Consider the following 17,244-nt stretch of genomic DNA (forward strand, 5'->3'; position numbering starts at 1 on the left):
CTGAACTAGACATCACGTAGTCGATTTAGCTCTCACCGACATTACTTGTAATTTCTTTTCTACTACCCTTCCCTGTTATGATGGAAAGCAGTGAACATGCATACGGTCCCAACACTGTATCTTTCTGATATCTGTGGTTGCCTCCTTACAATAATTGCATATGTAAAACTTAAAATATTGAGTTTTTTAGACATCAGTCATAATTTTGGCACCGTTTTACCGTAAGTGCTGTTCATTATTTCTGAACCTCTCTAATTTGGTACAAAAAATTTTTTAACTAAAAACAGCCTTAGTAATCAACCCATAACTTAGGATTATGTAGCTCATAATAATAGCTATAACAGAATCTAATTATAAATTTAATGAAATAAGTGTATTTAGGTAATAGATAAACCAAGGAGAAGAAAAGGAGTTTAATTTCGACATTGCCCTCTCTTTCTGTATTTTACTAGATTCCTGAGCAGAAAGACTGAATTAAGAAGCAGCCAGAAGGCATAGACGCTGAGTGGAAAAGCTCTTCTCTTTTTAGTAACTTTTGTGCCTGTTTTAAATTGATCATTTGTTTCTTCAGCTAATCCCCAAGTAGAGGGCATGTCCTTTCCACTTGTAGGATTCTCTTACAGAAGTTGAATTCCCTCCTTATCACCTCAAACCAATAAGTACTTTATTTTTCCTTTTGCTTGTTGTTAGGAAAAAGGGAAAAAAAAAAAAATAGCTCCTACCACTTGCTGGAGCTGTCTGCATTTTAATCCAAGCCTATGAACGGACATCAGAGTGCCCTTATGATATTTTGCACAAAAGGCTCAGTGTTCATGGCTGTACTCAGAGAACCCAAAATAGCATTCTGTAAGCAGTGACATGCTGGTGGTGTGGTACTAAACGAGCAAGTATCTCCAGCTCAGAGCACTGTGACACATGTTCATGTTTGAGGCGAAGCCTGGGAAGCAAAGTAAGAACCGTCTCTCCTCCTCGTCCTCATGCGTTTACCATGAATTTTGAATGTCAATGTTTGCAGAACTCCTAGAACTTGAAGATAACAGAGGTAAGGATGTGAGAATTAGGCATATTTGAATTATATAAATTGTCTTATCATGAATATTGGGCCAGAAAGGACTTTAAAAGTGCTTTGCTACTTAGTGCTTCAAAAGAGAAAAAAATTCGAAAAATTTAAAATCACAATGTATATATTGAACTGTCTCTAAAATAAATACTTATGAGACCAGTTGGCCATCTCTACCATTCAGATTGAGGAAAATAAAAGTTGCTCATTCCAGAACATTTAAAATGTTAAACTTCTTAGGAGGAATGTATCACCTTTATTTATTTTCTTCCTCTAGGATTTTGTTTTTAATTTATCATGTATTTATCTTTGTTCTATCAGATGCTGTGGACAATAAAATCACCTTAAAGATGCAAGGAAAATATAGAGTAAATATTTTTAATTCAATTAATAACTTCTTAGGAAATGATATTCAGTGTGGAGCTTTCCGCATATCTGAATAAAATTAAATGTTTCTTTGAAGGACAGTCAATTCTCAAAGTTGACATACAAATACTTTATTTTCTTCCTTTTTGTCAGTTGTTTGGGCTATCAAACTTTTATGAACTTTAGAAAAGTGTTAAGGCAAAAAAGCTAAAGTAATTAAGAATATAATAGTAATAATATTAATGAGAAGTGAACAATTGGGCAAATTATCAACAGATACAACATATTCAAATGTGCATGTATTAATTTGCAATAAATTATATCATCACATGTAATAAAATAGCTGATTCAAGAGATATGAAAGACACAATAATATGAAAGACATGAAAGTGTAAATTACAAAAATTCAAATTGTGAGATATTTAATATTGCTTCAGTTTTAATTTATTGCAAGTAAATTTAATTTATTGCAAGTTTCTAATTTTAATAAAATACTTTAATGTAAGCTTGCACCAAAGGGATTTAGTAAGTCTGTAACTAGCATATAAAAAACATATGAAGAGGTAACAACAAAAATATCTAAATAGAATGGCAAATATTTTCTTTATGTTAATTTATATTGTAGCTCAAAAGAATTAATATTTTGAACTAATATATCTATACAGAAGACATTATTTATGTAAAATATTTGCATATTTAGCAATATAAATTTATATTTTGGGGACACTTGCAATATCAAGTAATGTAATAAAATAATATGCATTCATATAATATCCTTCATTCCAAATTCTATATATGTTAGATGTCTAAGTACACATGTGCAAATAGATATGTACTTACAATTTTTAGTTTGAAAATATTTAAATTTTTATATAATGTGGACATTTCTGTTTACCAAATTTTGTAACCAATAAAGCTGTACCCCAAAAGGAATAAACATTTTAAAATTGAAAGTCTAAAATTATTTAATTTTTACAAACAGCAAGTTTACAAAATCTAGAAGTCCTCTCTAGATGACTTATTCTCTTATTTTTTATATGCATTTTCTGCTTTACCAAGGCTTTGTAACAATGACTGAAATGTCTCAGAACATTATGTAAATTATATCTTCATTTTCCATTCTCAATTTTAGTAATTCTTTGTGTCCTAATAAAATATTGAAATATTTTTACTTCTATACTTAAATGCACTGCCTCTCTACCTCTCTCTCTCACACACACACAAACACACACATATACAGACTGGAGATCTTAAAGGGTATTTCATCTATTCATATATTTTGTTTTGTTTTGTTTTTCCCTTAGAATCCTTCCAATGTACTTATTCCTGGAAACTTTAAAAAAAATTTCAATTAAATTATCGTAAATGAAGATGCTTTAAAATGATTTGCATAAATGTTTCCCAAGCATTCTTTAAAAATCTGACCCATCTTTCAGGAATTTGTCATAATTGAGATACATATAATTAGATAGATGATAATGTATAACTAAATATAAACTGACATTGAATTTTTTGACATTCATGCTCTTAACATGTACCCTTTAAATATTGTTCTTTATGAATATTTTATTTATTTGACAGAGAGAGAGTGTAAAACAAAATTTCCCTATAATATTAGGTGAAAAAAAAAAAGGGGGGGCCATAACATCACTTTTCAGATGGATATAATTCTCTTCCTTCTAAATAAGGCTTTTGTCTTTGTGTCTGGATAAGACATTGGTTTTTCTTTGGTTATTTTCTTTCTTTTATCCAACATTTGTAAAATATACCAATTCTATAGACATACCAGGATTTGACCCCAAATTATTAGTTAATAATAAATGGGCATATGTGACAATGGAATATTACTCAGCCATCAAAAACAATGCAGTCCTGCTATTTAAGATGACCTGAGTGGATCTAGAGTGTTTTGTGCTAAAGTACTGACTTCGGTCAGATGAAGACTGATACCCTATGATTTCACTCACCTTGGGATTTAAGAAGCAAAAGAGATGAATGTAGAGGAAGAGGTGGGGGAGAGAAAGAAAGAGAGGCAAGCCATAAAAGAACCTTCACTAATAGGGAAAAATCCAAAAGTTCTTGGAGGGTCGTGGACAGGGATGGGATAAATGGGTGATGGGCATTAAGGAGGGCACTTGTGATGATCACTGGGTGTTGTATGTAAGTGATGAATCACTGAATTCTCTTACTCCTGAAGCTAACAAACAACCAAAGTTGCAGCTGAATTTTTGACCCAGTAAGTCTCTTTCCTGGGACTTCATCATACTTAAATAATCTAAAAGTAGATAATGAAGAATATCTACGACAACGGGATTATAAATGATGAATTGAGTAACATAATATGCTCTCTATCACAATAAAATCATATATAGCCATTAAAAATGACTGTCATAAAGACTATAAAAATGCGTATGTATATTTGCATGCACACACATATACATGTGCCTGTTTTTGTCTATGGACAGATTTCAGATTTTATATATATATAAATATATATATTATATATATAATATATATGTATACATACATACACACACATATATATTTTTATGTGTATATAAATATATTTTTTTCACTTGATAATATCAAGACCACATAAATTATTAAAGTTCTATGCCATTGTATAGTTTCCCATGCCTCATATTTTTAAAATTTTTTTAAGTTTCTATTTTAATCCCACTTAGTTAGTGTTATATTAGTTTCAGGTGTATAATACAGTAATACAGTAATTTATTCCACATCCATACATCATCCTGTGCTCATCAAACAAGTGCACTCCTTAACCCCCATCACCTGTTTAACCCATTTCCACACCCCCCATGTCGCCTTTGGTAACCATTAGTTTGGTAACCATTAGTTTGTTCTTTATAGTTGAGAATCTGTTCCTTGTTTTGCCTCTCTCTCTTTTTTCCCCCTTTGCTGGTTTGTTTTGTTTCCTAACAAAACCACATATGAGTGAAATCAAATGTTACCTGTCTTTCTCTAACTTATTTTGCTTAGCATAATATTCTCTAGCTCCATCCCCATTATTGCATTAAAACTCAGTGATCTTTCAGTGTGTGTGACTCTTCTTTATCCATCCAATAAATGGACACAGGCTATTTCCATAGTTTGGTTATTGCAGATAATCTGAATTAGTATTTTTGTATTCTTTGGGTAAATATCTATTAGGGCAATTGACAGATTGTAGTGTAGTTCTATTTTTCATTTTCTGAGGAACCTCCATTCCATTCTCCAGAGTGGCTGCACCAGTTTACATTCCCACAACAATGCAAGAGGGTTCCCCTTACTCCACATCCTTGCCAAAACCTGTTGTTCCTTGTGTTGCATGCCATTTTATATAGAGGATGACATATATAAAGTTACTTCTATGAAATTTAAATTTAAACTGTTTTAAAGATACGAAGCAATGTTGTCATTGTGTGTGTATATTAAACAAATGTTTAAAACACACAGTTCTTAAATCGTAAGTATAATTTTTATGAGATTATGTGACACTGTATTATAATTGAACACTTGCATTGTAGGGAAACAGGAATAAGCAATACACTTTTAACACTGTATATATGTAAGTTAAGTATCCAAATTTTAGTAAATTGTTAATTAGCTGCTTTCTACATATTAAGAAACAAAATGATGCTAGGCTTGCTGGATTAAAGAAATAACATGGATTATTTTATATAAGAACATCATCTCTTCACAGAACATATTAACTATTTCTACACATTGTTAAATGGAGTGGCTCATAGTCCACATAATGTAAGCTCTAAGAGGAAAAAAAAGACATCTTTTCAGTCAAACAATTCAATCATTCATCAAACTATACTGAATGCTTTTACATTTAAGCACTGAAAGGAACATCTTTATCTTCTCTGGCATCAATTACAAAGGAATCAAAACCTTAAAGAATCTATTTCGTCTTGCTTTTTAAATCCATTTGTTCCTCAAATTAATTATATTCATGATGGTTTCCCTTCCTGAAATTTATATGTATGTTTAACCCATCCCATCTCTTGGAGGTACACTTTTACTGTCTTATAGATTTACAAATGTATCTCTTTTCATTTTTCCTATATACATTTTATTTAGAATTAATGTGATGTGGGGCGCCTGGGTGGCTGAGTGGGTTAAGCCTCTGTCTTCAGCTCAGGTCATGATCTCAGGGTCCTGGGATTGAGCCCGGCATGGGGCTCTCTGCTCAGCATGGAGCCTGTTTTCCCCTCTCTCTCTGCCTGCTTCTCTGCCTACTTGTGATTTCTCTCTCTCTGTCTGTCAAATAAGTAAATAAAATTTTAAAAAGAGAAAGAAAAAAAAGGAATTAATGTGATGTACCCAAAGTGCTTATTTTGGGAATTTTGGAGTAGGAGTTTACTTATTCTGTAAGCATGCCACTCATGTTAAAGAGATTTAAAAAAGTCTTCCTTGTGAGGTGTTTCCAGTATTATGTTTACTAAAATACATTCCTTGGTCATTCTCTGTACATAGCTAATAGCATACAATCATGAGATGATAACCCCAGAATGTAAAATAGTTGTAGTAAACACTCTGCTAAGCTAATTCATCTGGTTTCAAGTTTTGTCTTCAAAATATATTTTCATGATCACATACTCTAAATAAATTCAACAAGATGTACTTTAAAAATGTGGACTAGTCAAAAATAATGTGGGCTAGTCACTAAGTTATTTTAACCTGCATTCAGAAAACAAAAACATATATGATATGGAATTTTTTCAATTAGCAATAATCGCACCTCGGATAAACCTCATTGGCTATGATACTGCCACTGCACAAAGATGGAATTTTTTATTTATATGTTTCATTATTTTTAAAAACTTCTCCTTTGAGGTAGACATTCCATATTAGGATCCAAAATTTATTATCATTTTACTCTAAAATTTTTGTGAATGGCTACTGAAATACTAAATTAAACTCCTTATCAATTCATTTTTTCAGTTTTGAAATTGATTTCAGTATCATTTTGACACATAGAATAATTTGAGAGATTAAAATTTAGAATTTCTTGAATTTATTTTTTAACACTCAAGTCATTTAATTGACCTACAAACAGAATCCCCAAACTGCAATTTTTATCTTAAAACATTCTTTCTTAAATCCATACTCCCCAGTGAAGAGATCTCTGCTTTTTTTCTATTAGCATCTACTTTGAATGACTCATCTATTCTTAGATTCTTCAGTTCTAGACTCTGATCACTCTTCAGTCCATTCTTTTCTGCTTCAGTCATTCCTAAAACTTCTCTTTAGTTATTCACCAAGATGTACCATTTTTTGTTTGTTTTTCTTTTAATTGACAAATGGTATGAGAAACCAAATCGGGGCACTAAGGGTGCATGTTAGTTTTGGTGATAGGTAAATTACCAATGATGTTGGTGTGACCTCTTTTGGTGACAAGAAAGATACCTATTTTCATGTTCATTTGTTAACATTGATTTTTCTAATTAAATACAATTCACTATGGAACTTTACTTTCCTGATACCATGAGTGTTGTCAACTATTAAATCTTTCTACTATACAACTATAATTGTCATAATCCTGTCCAATCTCTTTAAACATTTGAGTATATATGTCAAAAATTAACTGTCTTCAAAAATTAGTTTTATATTTTTATGCAATAGATAGTACACTAGTAAACAGCGTTTTACACCACATTTTCTAAATTCTGATTTATTTTTTTAGGATAGACTTTCAGACATGAATTCAGTAGATAAAATGGTGTAAAATCTTTAACACTCCTGAAAAATATTTTCTAATTTAAACATATCATTTCAGTTTATTTTGCTGGTATGAGAAACAGCTCATGACAAGAAGTCATAGATTAAGAGCTTTGAGGTTATAAGAAGTAAGTGCCCCTGGGGCAAATAATATATATTAATTAAAAAAGGAAGAAGTAAGTGCATATAGTTGAGAGATTTAAGATGTAGACTTGACCATAAATGAAGTTTGAATATGTATGGAAGGTAAAGTAAACATTGAAGGGGGGTTCGTTATTCAAGTTACAGTTTTTGAATGGGTCCTGTATCCATTCAATGAGAGAAAGTGATGAAGAGGAATGAGCAATAAGAGATAAGGGTTTCTCTGTGGGCCATGAGACTTTGAAATGCATCTTGGAAAATAGATCTATAGATAACAAAAGAGATAAATATGGACCGCTAAGAATCCTTAGTAGTGCTTTGGTATATAGACATTAATTGAAGCCATAAAATCTGCAGATATTATTGCACATATAGAATGAGCAAAGCATTTCTGAAGAACGGATCTTTAGTATTTAAGGAAGAGAACAATAAAATGACATAGAGATTTTGAGGTGAAGGAGAAGCTTGAAAGTGTGTTGAGCTTTGCAAGCCAAAAGAGAGAAAATTCTTAAAAAGGGAACTGCAATTATGATGAAAGCAACAATGTGCTATGCCACTATAAAGTTAATTTCAAAAAAATAAAGAAAAAAAATTATTGAATTTTGTTAAAGAAATCCCCCTCTTGACCTGGATGGATTGGTTGCATTGTAGTATTGGTGGGGGGACAAGCCAGATTGCATTTTTGTGTAGATTGGATGAGAAAAATATGGAGAGAGTGAATGGACATTTATTCCATTTCTCTGAGATTTATTTTTTTATGTTGTATCTTTTGAATTAATACCCTAATAATCTTTTTATCTTATTTTCTATACCCATGCTTTGTTTTTCTGCTTTTCAAATTTACCTTTTTGGGAGAAGAGGGTGGGATTATGGACATTGGGGAGGGTATGTGCTTTGGTGAGTGCTGTGAAGTGTGTAAACCTGGTGATTCACAGACCTGTACCCCTGGGGATAAAAATATATGTTTATAAAAAATAAAAATTAAAAAAAAAATAGCCAGGAATTACAGTTCCTGTTTTCTAAACACACTTATTAAAAGCAAGCTATACTTCTTTCATTGAGGAAGTCCTTTATTTATCTAAGGAGATTTTGGGTTTCTTCCTTTCTGTTGTTGTTGTTGTCTACCACTCCTGGCATTTGTTTTTGCTTCTTTTCAGTTATATTTTTATGTTTTCTATTTGTTTTGGACTTTTTCTTTCAACTGGCATCTTTGCCTAAAAGGAACCTCATGTATATATAAGAATAAGGAACATAAAGATTGTTTGGGAAGTCTTTTTGTATGAGTGGGGAATGGAGACTGAATACTGTCAGAATTCATTAGATATTTTTATGGCAATGACCAAGGTGATTGATTTAGAGATCCTCAAATATTACAGTTTTTCTCTTGAGGATATATATTTCTCTATTAAAGAAAATTGATAGGCAGACAGGTAGGGAGAGAGAGAGAGAGAGAGAGACTTCAACTTACAAGTTGATGGAAATCAACTTTCCTATATTAAGATGTGACAACAGACCTATATAGTAATGGTTTATTCCTCTGCTGTCTCTAAAGTGTCTTAGGTCCCGTGACTACTTATACACAATTCTACTCCTTTCTCCTACCAAATCCTGACATTTCATATAATAGAAACTGTACACATTAGCCTTCCGTGTATTAACCTGAAGTTATTTATAATATTTAGGAAATATTTCCCATTCCCAATTGCCTTGAATTGGACAGAGCTCTTACCTGAATGATTTACAGTCACTTCTTTTATTATTATTCTTTTATTCTTGTAGCAATGGGGACTTAGTAGTGGCTCTCTTCTGCACTTTAGGAAGAGATTAATTAGAATTTTCTGAAGAAATCTGATTAGAAATATTTAAATAAATGCCACGTTTTTGTGATATGATAATAACTACCTTTATTGAACATTTGATATGCTTCAGGTCCAGCTTGTTATTTTTATGTGACTTATCACAGCATACCTAGAAGTTACGTATGCTATCTCATTTTGCAGTTGGAGAAACTCAATCTGAGTGTTTAAGTACTTAGACTAGTGTCATGCAGCTGTATTATTATAGAGACACAAATCTTTACATTTTATACATATTCTCCTGAGTGGTCAATACTAATTTAATATTAATATTAAATGAATATTTAACTAAGTACTATAATTAAGAAAAAGAACGAGATAGAAATTATATAGTTCATTTGACTTAATTCCTATTTTCAGTTTGTATTACTTATAAGAACCATCTATTGTGGTATAATTTGGCAACCAGAAAGTTACTATTGCATAATCAGGACATAGAGTAAAAGTCTGAGAACCCATGCAAATTGTTCTCTTGAAGAGAGAGAAAAACAGGATAAGGTGGGAGATACGGACTTGAAATATTCAAAATGGCCATGTTGTGCTCCTCCACTTTGTAGAGCAATCTCCAGACAAGTGACTCCCATGTGGTCCCCTAAAGGTAATGTAGAGTGTGCCCAAGACCATCAGCTGAGCTGTGGCAAAATATTTAAAAAATCTATTTATATTGATGTTTTACCTCATACTCTTATATTTCAATTTTGAGTATATTTTTATTAAATATCTTTATGGTGGTAAAAGTTGTAGAAGTAAATGTTTAGTATATAAATACGTATTATAATATTGGAGTTTACCCTAAGCAGTTTTTTCATAGAAGAATAAATATGAAAATTTGGAAACCACTGTCCTAGAAATAAACCCTGGCCATTATTTACCCATATATTTCTTTTTTCTTTTCCAAAATGGCATCCATATCCTGGAAAATGGTTTCCCTCAAGGTTAAGGGAACCAGCTCTGAAGGAAGTAATCTGCTTGGATTTAATTCCAGCCTGACAAATTATTACATAGCTAAGCAAATCTAGTTAACTTCTGTGTGCTCACTGTCTGCATTTATGAAATATCAATAATAATGGACATATACCATAGAACTGTTGTAAGGGAAATCACTTAAAGAATGGCATACTCTTTATATAGTAATAGTCATGACATAAGCCCCCAATATATGTTAGACGTAATGGTTGTGGTGGTGGTGGTATCCTTGGACAATTTGCCTTATAATCATCTTGGAGCTTGTGAAAATCTCCTAAATGGTGAATCAGAATCTTTGGAATATGCAATCTACATTTTATTTAGCTTTGTGGTTAATTCTAATGTGAATAAGGTGAGTAAGTCATTTCCTAGAAATTGAGGGACTGAATCAACCAAGTTATTGATTACTTTACACTTATGTAAAGAAAAAGGAATTCTCTTCATGCATAATGAAAATTTTAAAGTAGAAAAATGTAACCATCTCCAGCATAAAATAATAGTTTTGTCATGTTTGTTCATGTTTTAAAATAATAATTACTGCAATTGTCAAAGTGTTTTCACATGGCAGCTAAAATGCTTTAATATTTTAACCAGTTCATATGAATCAGGTACTATGTGGTTCTATGATACTGTTATAAATGTTTTAAGTTTTGCATTGATTCTACACACACACACACACACACACACACACACACACAAATAGAGTGTATGACTTTAAAATTTTTTTCTATTCACTAAGATTTAGGTCTTTAAAAAGTCATGTTTGTATTATGCCTTTTTCAATACAAAATTATATTTTCCACACCATTTGGCAGTGGTGCTTACTAAGTATTGCTTTTGATGGTAGAATACATTTATAGCTATTATAGTTATAAAGAATATGTACTGAAAGCAATTGATAATTGGAGAAGGGAACATTTAGATGATATATTTGACTAGGTATTGTGTAGCTACTAATACAATATCAGCAAAAAAAAAAATGTCAAATAGAGTGCAACTGTGTCTTTATTTACTGTAGTAAGCAGTAGGTAGAAAGATTTTCAATGAGTGAAAAACAAATAATATATGCATAATGTAAATTGAAGACCAAATAAATAATTCTGAAATAAGTTCTTGGGACAATAGGATGCATTGTTGTGAGGAAGAAAAATATTTTTTCTTTTCTTGTTTCTATGGTGATATATAAATTTAATTTGTCAGATACCACTTATGTGATGAGAATAATTAACTGATAGGCTTTCATATTTATCCAAATAATGTTTCTGGATTGTAGAATGTGGAAGCAAAAAATGCTTCACTTTGCTATGATTGTAGAAGTTCTCACTCTTTACATAGATGGTAACTGGTGATTTTGTCAAACTTCCATGATTTATTTCCCAGATCAAGAAATCTCCAAAAGTGGGGTGCTTGGGTGACTCAGTCATTTAAGCATCTGATTCTTGATTTTTGGCTGAGCTCATGATCTCAGAATCATGGGACTGAGCTCCATGCAGGTTCTGTGCTTCGTGGGGAGTCTGCCTGAGATACTCTCTCCCTTCCCCTCTTCCTTTGCCCCTTCCCCCACTCACACTCTCTCTACGATAAATAAACGCTGTTAAAAAGAAAGACATCTCTAAAATGCACCTTATAATCATTCTTTGAAATTTTTACTTTCCTAAATTTATTTATTCTTATTTTTAGCATTGAAAGTCATTACTTACTGGTTCTATATTATCTGAAAGCTGTGTAAGATTAAACTGATAATAAAGGAAATTTGTGATATATATTCTAATTGGTGGATCAGTGGTATATCTAAGTGAATTATAATTAAGTCTTCAACACATATACAATTCACACACACACACACACACACACACACACAGCATGACCCTTGACATAAATGAAGTTTTCCTTCTGCTTGTTTTTTTATGTTTGTTTGTTTTTTAAATTTTATTTATTTGAGAGAAAGAGCACAAGCAGGGGTAGAGGGAGAAGCAGGCTCCCGCTGAGCAGGGAGCCCAACACAGGGCTCTATCATGACCTGAGCTGAAGGCAGACACCCAACAGACTGAGCCACCCACGGTCCCCTTTCTATTTGTTTAGATAAAATTTTTGTTGGTGAGTGTAATGCAACTTTGATTCCTTCTAGTCATAAAAATTAAAAATGAATCAGATTCAACTAATTATAAAAATAAAATATACTTGGGATCATTTAAAGCTAAATCTACTCTTATAAAACATAATACAGTAATCCAAATTATGACAATTCCTCAACTCAATTTATATAGATATAATATCCTAATGCCAAAAAAGACAATGTAGGAAAGAAATAGTAGAATAATTTTGCATATGATATTAGCTAGAAATCACCATATGCTATATAGTCTATATTGTATAACTTAGAATTTATCTTCTATATAACATTTATACTACCAACAACATATAGATAATATATAATATAGATTATACTTTATGTATTGTTTTGTTATGCATTTTATACATACAAAGTGGTGTGCATACATTAGGAATGCAAGCATGTCTCAGTATTATTGAATCTATTCTTTCTATTCTGTACCTTATCAGACCAAAGGAAAAGAAAGCAACCATATGGTAATCTCAATTCATAGTCTCAATTTTAAATAAGCACATATTTATAACAAAAACTTTATTTTTTTTCAAGATTTATTTATTCGAGAGAAAGAAAGAGAGAACATGTGAGTGGGAGAGGGGCAGAGGGAGGGAGAGAATGCTCAAACATATTCCCCCGCTGAGCGAGGAGCGGATCTCAGGGCCCTAAGATAATAACCCGAGCTAAAATCAAAAGTCAGAAGCTTTAACTGACTGAGTCACCCAGACATCTTAACAAAAACTCCTTAAAGCTAGAAATACTCACTAAAATCCTCTCCATGTGAAAATTTGGGAAAAAGTGGGAATTTTGGAATTTTATATGTGCATATATGCCTACATGTAATGAACCTTTAAGTTACTTGTTACTTGGTGTTATGAGATAAGAGAGCCTTTGGCTGTCGCCCACCATATCCCATGTGCATTTGACTTTTCAAAGTTTCCTCTATGGCACTCAACTCAAACACGTGGTTATAGACTCTGGATTTGAATTGGGAGTAGAAATCTACAGGACTGAACATACAAGTGTCCACGATAGTAATTCAACTCGGTTTTCCTGAACTAAATAAGTTGAATTGAATCCATCAGTCCGGTAATTATTAGGAGGTTAGGAAGGAGAAGGAAGAAATATAATTATTAGTACTGTTGGAGATTTAGGTATATCTATGTTTTAATCTTTAAAAATGTAAACATTAAAATATAACAAAGGGTTATTATTTGAAATCACAAGGAAAAATTAAACTCACTATGAAAGATTTTAAGTATTTGCTTTAAAATTCATGAGGGGTTGCCTAGGTGGCCCAGTCGGTTAAGCATCCAAGTCTTGAGTTCAGCTCAGGTCATGATCTCAGGGTTGTGAGATTAAGCCCTGTGTGAGCTCTGTGCTCAAAAGGGAGTCTGCTTTCTCTCCCTCTCTCTCTGCCCCTCCTCCCACTCTCTCTTCCTGAAATAAATAAATAAAATCTTTTAAAAATAAAAATAAATAATTAGTGAGCAAATGGCCAGATAATTCATTCATTACCTAAAATTGTGGAGCAGATACCCTAGAAATATCAAGACTGGGTTGAATTACAGAAACCAAGCCTTGACATACACACAGGAAGGAATAGCTGAATTATATGGGCTATGGAGATTTCTACCCTATTTAATGAACCTTAATATCTTAACTTAGAAATGGCTGATTATCTTGGACTGTTGTTTGGAATAATGTTTTTGAAATTAATATGCAAATGTACTTGTCCCTGGGCACATCATATTTCTCTCCAACCCTGACCCTGTTCAACTTGTATTCTTTCAGGTTAGGTATTTTTATCTCTTTTATTACTCTGACAAGACTTTATTCCAGTTATTATCTATAGCTGGCCTTTGTGACTCCTTTTTTCCCATTAGTTTATATAAGCTCACTTTGATCTTCTTTCTTTTCTTTTTAAATGGAGGTTAATAATTAGTATCTCACAGAATTACAAAGAAAATTAACAAGAGAAAACATGAAGTACATATTATGTTTCCAGGAATATAGTTGGGGATTGTATTAGGGGGCTAGGCTATCTAGCCAAGCAGCTACCACTTCTTTACCTCGTACCACAAATATTTAATAAAAGTCATGAGGGTACACTATTGAGTTCCATACAGTTACCAGTGCCCTAAGCTTGATTGAGGTTCTGCTGTCTCATAGCTAGAATATTGGAGTGCCAAAAGAAGGGAGGGATAAAAACAAAGCCTTTTACTGCTTTATTTCTGAGGTGAAAGCCATCAATTACTTACAGATAGTTAGGAAACTAATCACATAATCCTGCCAAATTATAGGAATGATATTGATGAACAATAGTATGTCTCCTACAGTGATTAAAAGATGTTAGTTATTTTTATTACTCTCTGATGTCTCTTCCCTGCCACTTCAGTGTACTAATCATCCAGAGGTTAGGGATGGATTATGAAATCCTAACGAATTAAAGGTAATGTTTTCTTAGAGCAATGGAGTGAAAGGGAAGATATCATGATAACAATGACATATCTGAGTATAGAATCACCAAGTGCTCACTTAGAATTTCTGCCTGTATGTTTTACAGGTAGCTACCTCAGTATTTCTAAACCCACTTTTGACATTCCCTACACCATCTCTCTTGAAATCCAGTTGGCCATCAAGTTTAGTCAGTGCTGGTTCTGTGTTATTTATTGATTCTCTTACTCGTACTATTTCACATTAGTCTGAGTGCTGGGAGACATCGGCACCTTGAATCTCTGATACCAAGATCTAAATGTGTGAAGCAAGCAAATTTTATAAAACATCAGTGTGAAACAAATGGTAAAACACAGCTCTTAGGACTGTGAGTGATTAAACTATTACAGAGGAAGTATTTAGAAATTGTTTTCTGGGGCACCTGGGTGGCTAAGAGGATTAATAAGCCTCTGCTTTCAGCTCAGGTCATAGCCCCAGGGTTCCAGGGTTCAGCTCTGCTCAACGGGAGTCTGCTTCTTTCTCTTCCTCTGCCTGCCATTTCCTGTTTGTGCTCTGTCAAATAAATAAATAAAATCTTTAAAAAAAAAAAAAAAAGAAGAAATTTTTTTCTCTCTTAATTCAAGGAGTTATATATTTATAGAAAGAAAATAATGGAGGCTTTGAAATGTGTATTAACACTCCTCTTTTATCCCTTGAGTCCCTTTATAATGTCTGGTAGAGCAGTAGCATGGGTGATTGTGAGAGGTTTTATACTATAGCTCCAAGTCTAATTTTTTTAATATAACAGACACAGGTTCAATATCCATTCCAAAAAAATGTACTGTATATTTGTGTAAACCTATTTAAGACCTTGTCTATTTACTTAAATACAAAAGTAAGTATATTAATGCTGGGAAATGTTAGGTTGTTGAACTGTTTCAGCTGAACTATCTTGAGAAATCGGTATTGTCTGTTATGTTAATTGCCGCCTTCATGTCTGCCTTTATATTTAATTTTATAGAGCTATATATTTTTTACTTTAATCAGTTTTATTTTAATCATTTAATATGATGTTAGCTTTTAATTAAATATTTTGCATCTTTATCAGCGCTTGAAAACATCTGCAATTCCAGACATTGAAATTTTGCTTCTCTGGATCTATTGGGTTGGGCCCTTGCCTGTTTATCACTCACTTCAAGGTGCCTATGTGTTCAGAAGTTAGATGTGCTTATTTAAAAGAACAAACTGAGGGTTGCTGGAGGGGAGATGGGTGAGGCATGGACTAGACTGGGGGTGGACATCAAGGAGGGCCCTGGTGATAAGCACTGGGTGTTACTGTAAAGTGACGAATCTCTAAATTCTACTCCTGAAACCAGTACTACACTATATGTGAACTAACTAGAATTTAAGCAAAGACCTAAAAATAGAAGTTGACGAAGAGAAATGTTTTATATCATTCTTAGGCAGTGTTTTAGAAACCATGATTTTGAGACTTTTCCTTTTTCCCCTAAGCTTTAGAACGTCCTGACCATTGCAAATTATTAGTCTTTTGATATATCATTTTGACCAAGCCACTCACAGTTTTCTAAAGATGGAGACATTATATTAATTGCCATCTGTTTTTCTCTATGAAAAGCTGACTTAGTTGAGCCTTGTTTTAGCTTTCCACAAGCCTTCCAGAATACATTATATTTTTATAAGTTTTCACAGATGGAATAATTGTCTTTATGTAACCAAGAAGAGGTCATAGAAAAGACAATTCATAATTAGATTCAGTTACAAACTGTATAAGTGCGTAGATTATAATATTTTTCATCCCTTAAGTCATAATTAGTCCTCTTTGAAAACATAATTGCTCTGAATCACACTGAGATTATTTTTAGCCAATATATGTCCATGCAATATCACATATTATTTCAGGCATCATGATATTTATATGTCATGGTCACATAGCCATGCTTAGAATAAAAAATGACATTAAAATCATTTGAAAAAATATATAGAACATACAGATTAAGAACCATATATCTTACACTTTTTGTAGTAGTCATTCATAAAGTATTTTTTAATATGTGTATATTGTTTGAAGAAATAACAGTAGTTGAATATTTCAAAGTTTAGAAATAAATCATTAGCTCTTTCCCACGCACTTAGAGGTAGCTATTTTTATGTAGTTAAAAACTCTTATAAAAACACTTAATGTCTGTCAGACAGTATCTAACATATTAACTCATTTAATCAAGATAACTCCATGGGATAGGCACTAGTGTTAAACTAATTTTCCAAATGAGATGAGTAGGTACCCAGAGGTTAACCTTTGTCAAGTATTATAGCAGTGGGTGGCAAGACTGTGTATTCAGTTCTTCCTTGACCCCTCACTCCACCAAGCTGCCTGGGGAGCATTTCATCTCAACAAATTTGGGAAAACAACCTCAGAGGCAGTCAGTGGTGCTCTCTTGATCTTCATGATGGCACTAAATAAACTTTTCTTATGTAGTCATGTATAGACATGTACTAAATACTAACACAGGTAATAGACATGAGGAAAATTTTAAGTCATTTATAATTTCTCAATGCAGACG

The 17,244-nt window shown here is 32.5% G+C and overlaps 1 protein-coding gene across 1 annotated transcript in view; it reads left to right on the top strand.

Annotated features, from left to right (window-relative positions):
* The first annotated feature begins 883 nt into the window (after positions 1 to 883).
* CDH19 (cadherin 19) overlaps positions 884 to 17,244 on the top strand; it is a 93,127-nt gene continuing 76,766 nt past the window's right edge. Inside the window, exon 1 of the mRNA XM_082698690.1 lies at positions 884 to 1,042. The gene's annotated coding sequence lies outside the window, so the exon portion shown is untranslated. The remainder of the gene's footprint in view (positions 1,043 to 17,244) is intronic.

Source organism: Mustela nivalis (assembly GCF_964662115.1).
Source record: "Mustela nivalis genome assembly, chromosome: 14".
Taxonomy (NCBI): domain Eukaryota; kingdom Metazoa; phylum Chordata; class Mammalia; order Carnivora; family Mustelidae; genus Mustela; species Mustela nivalis.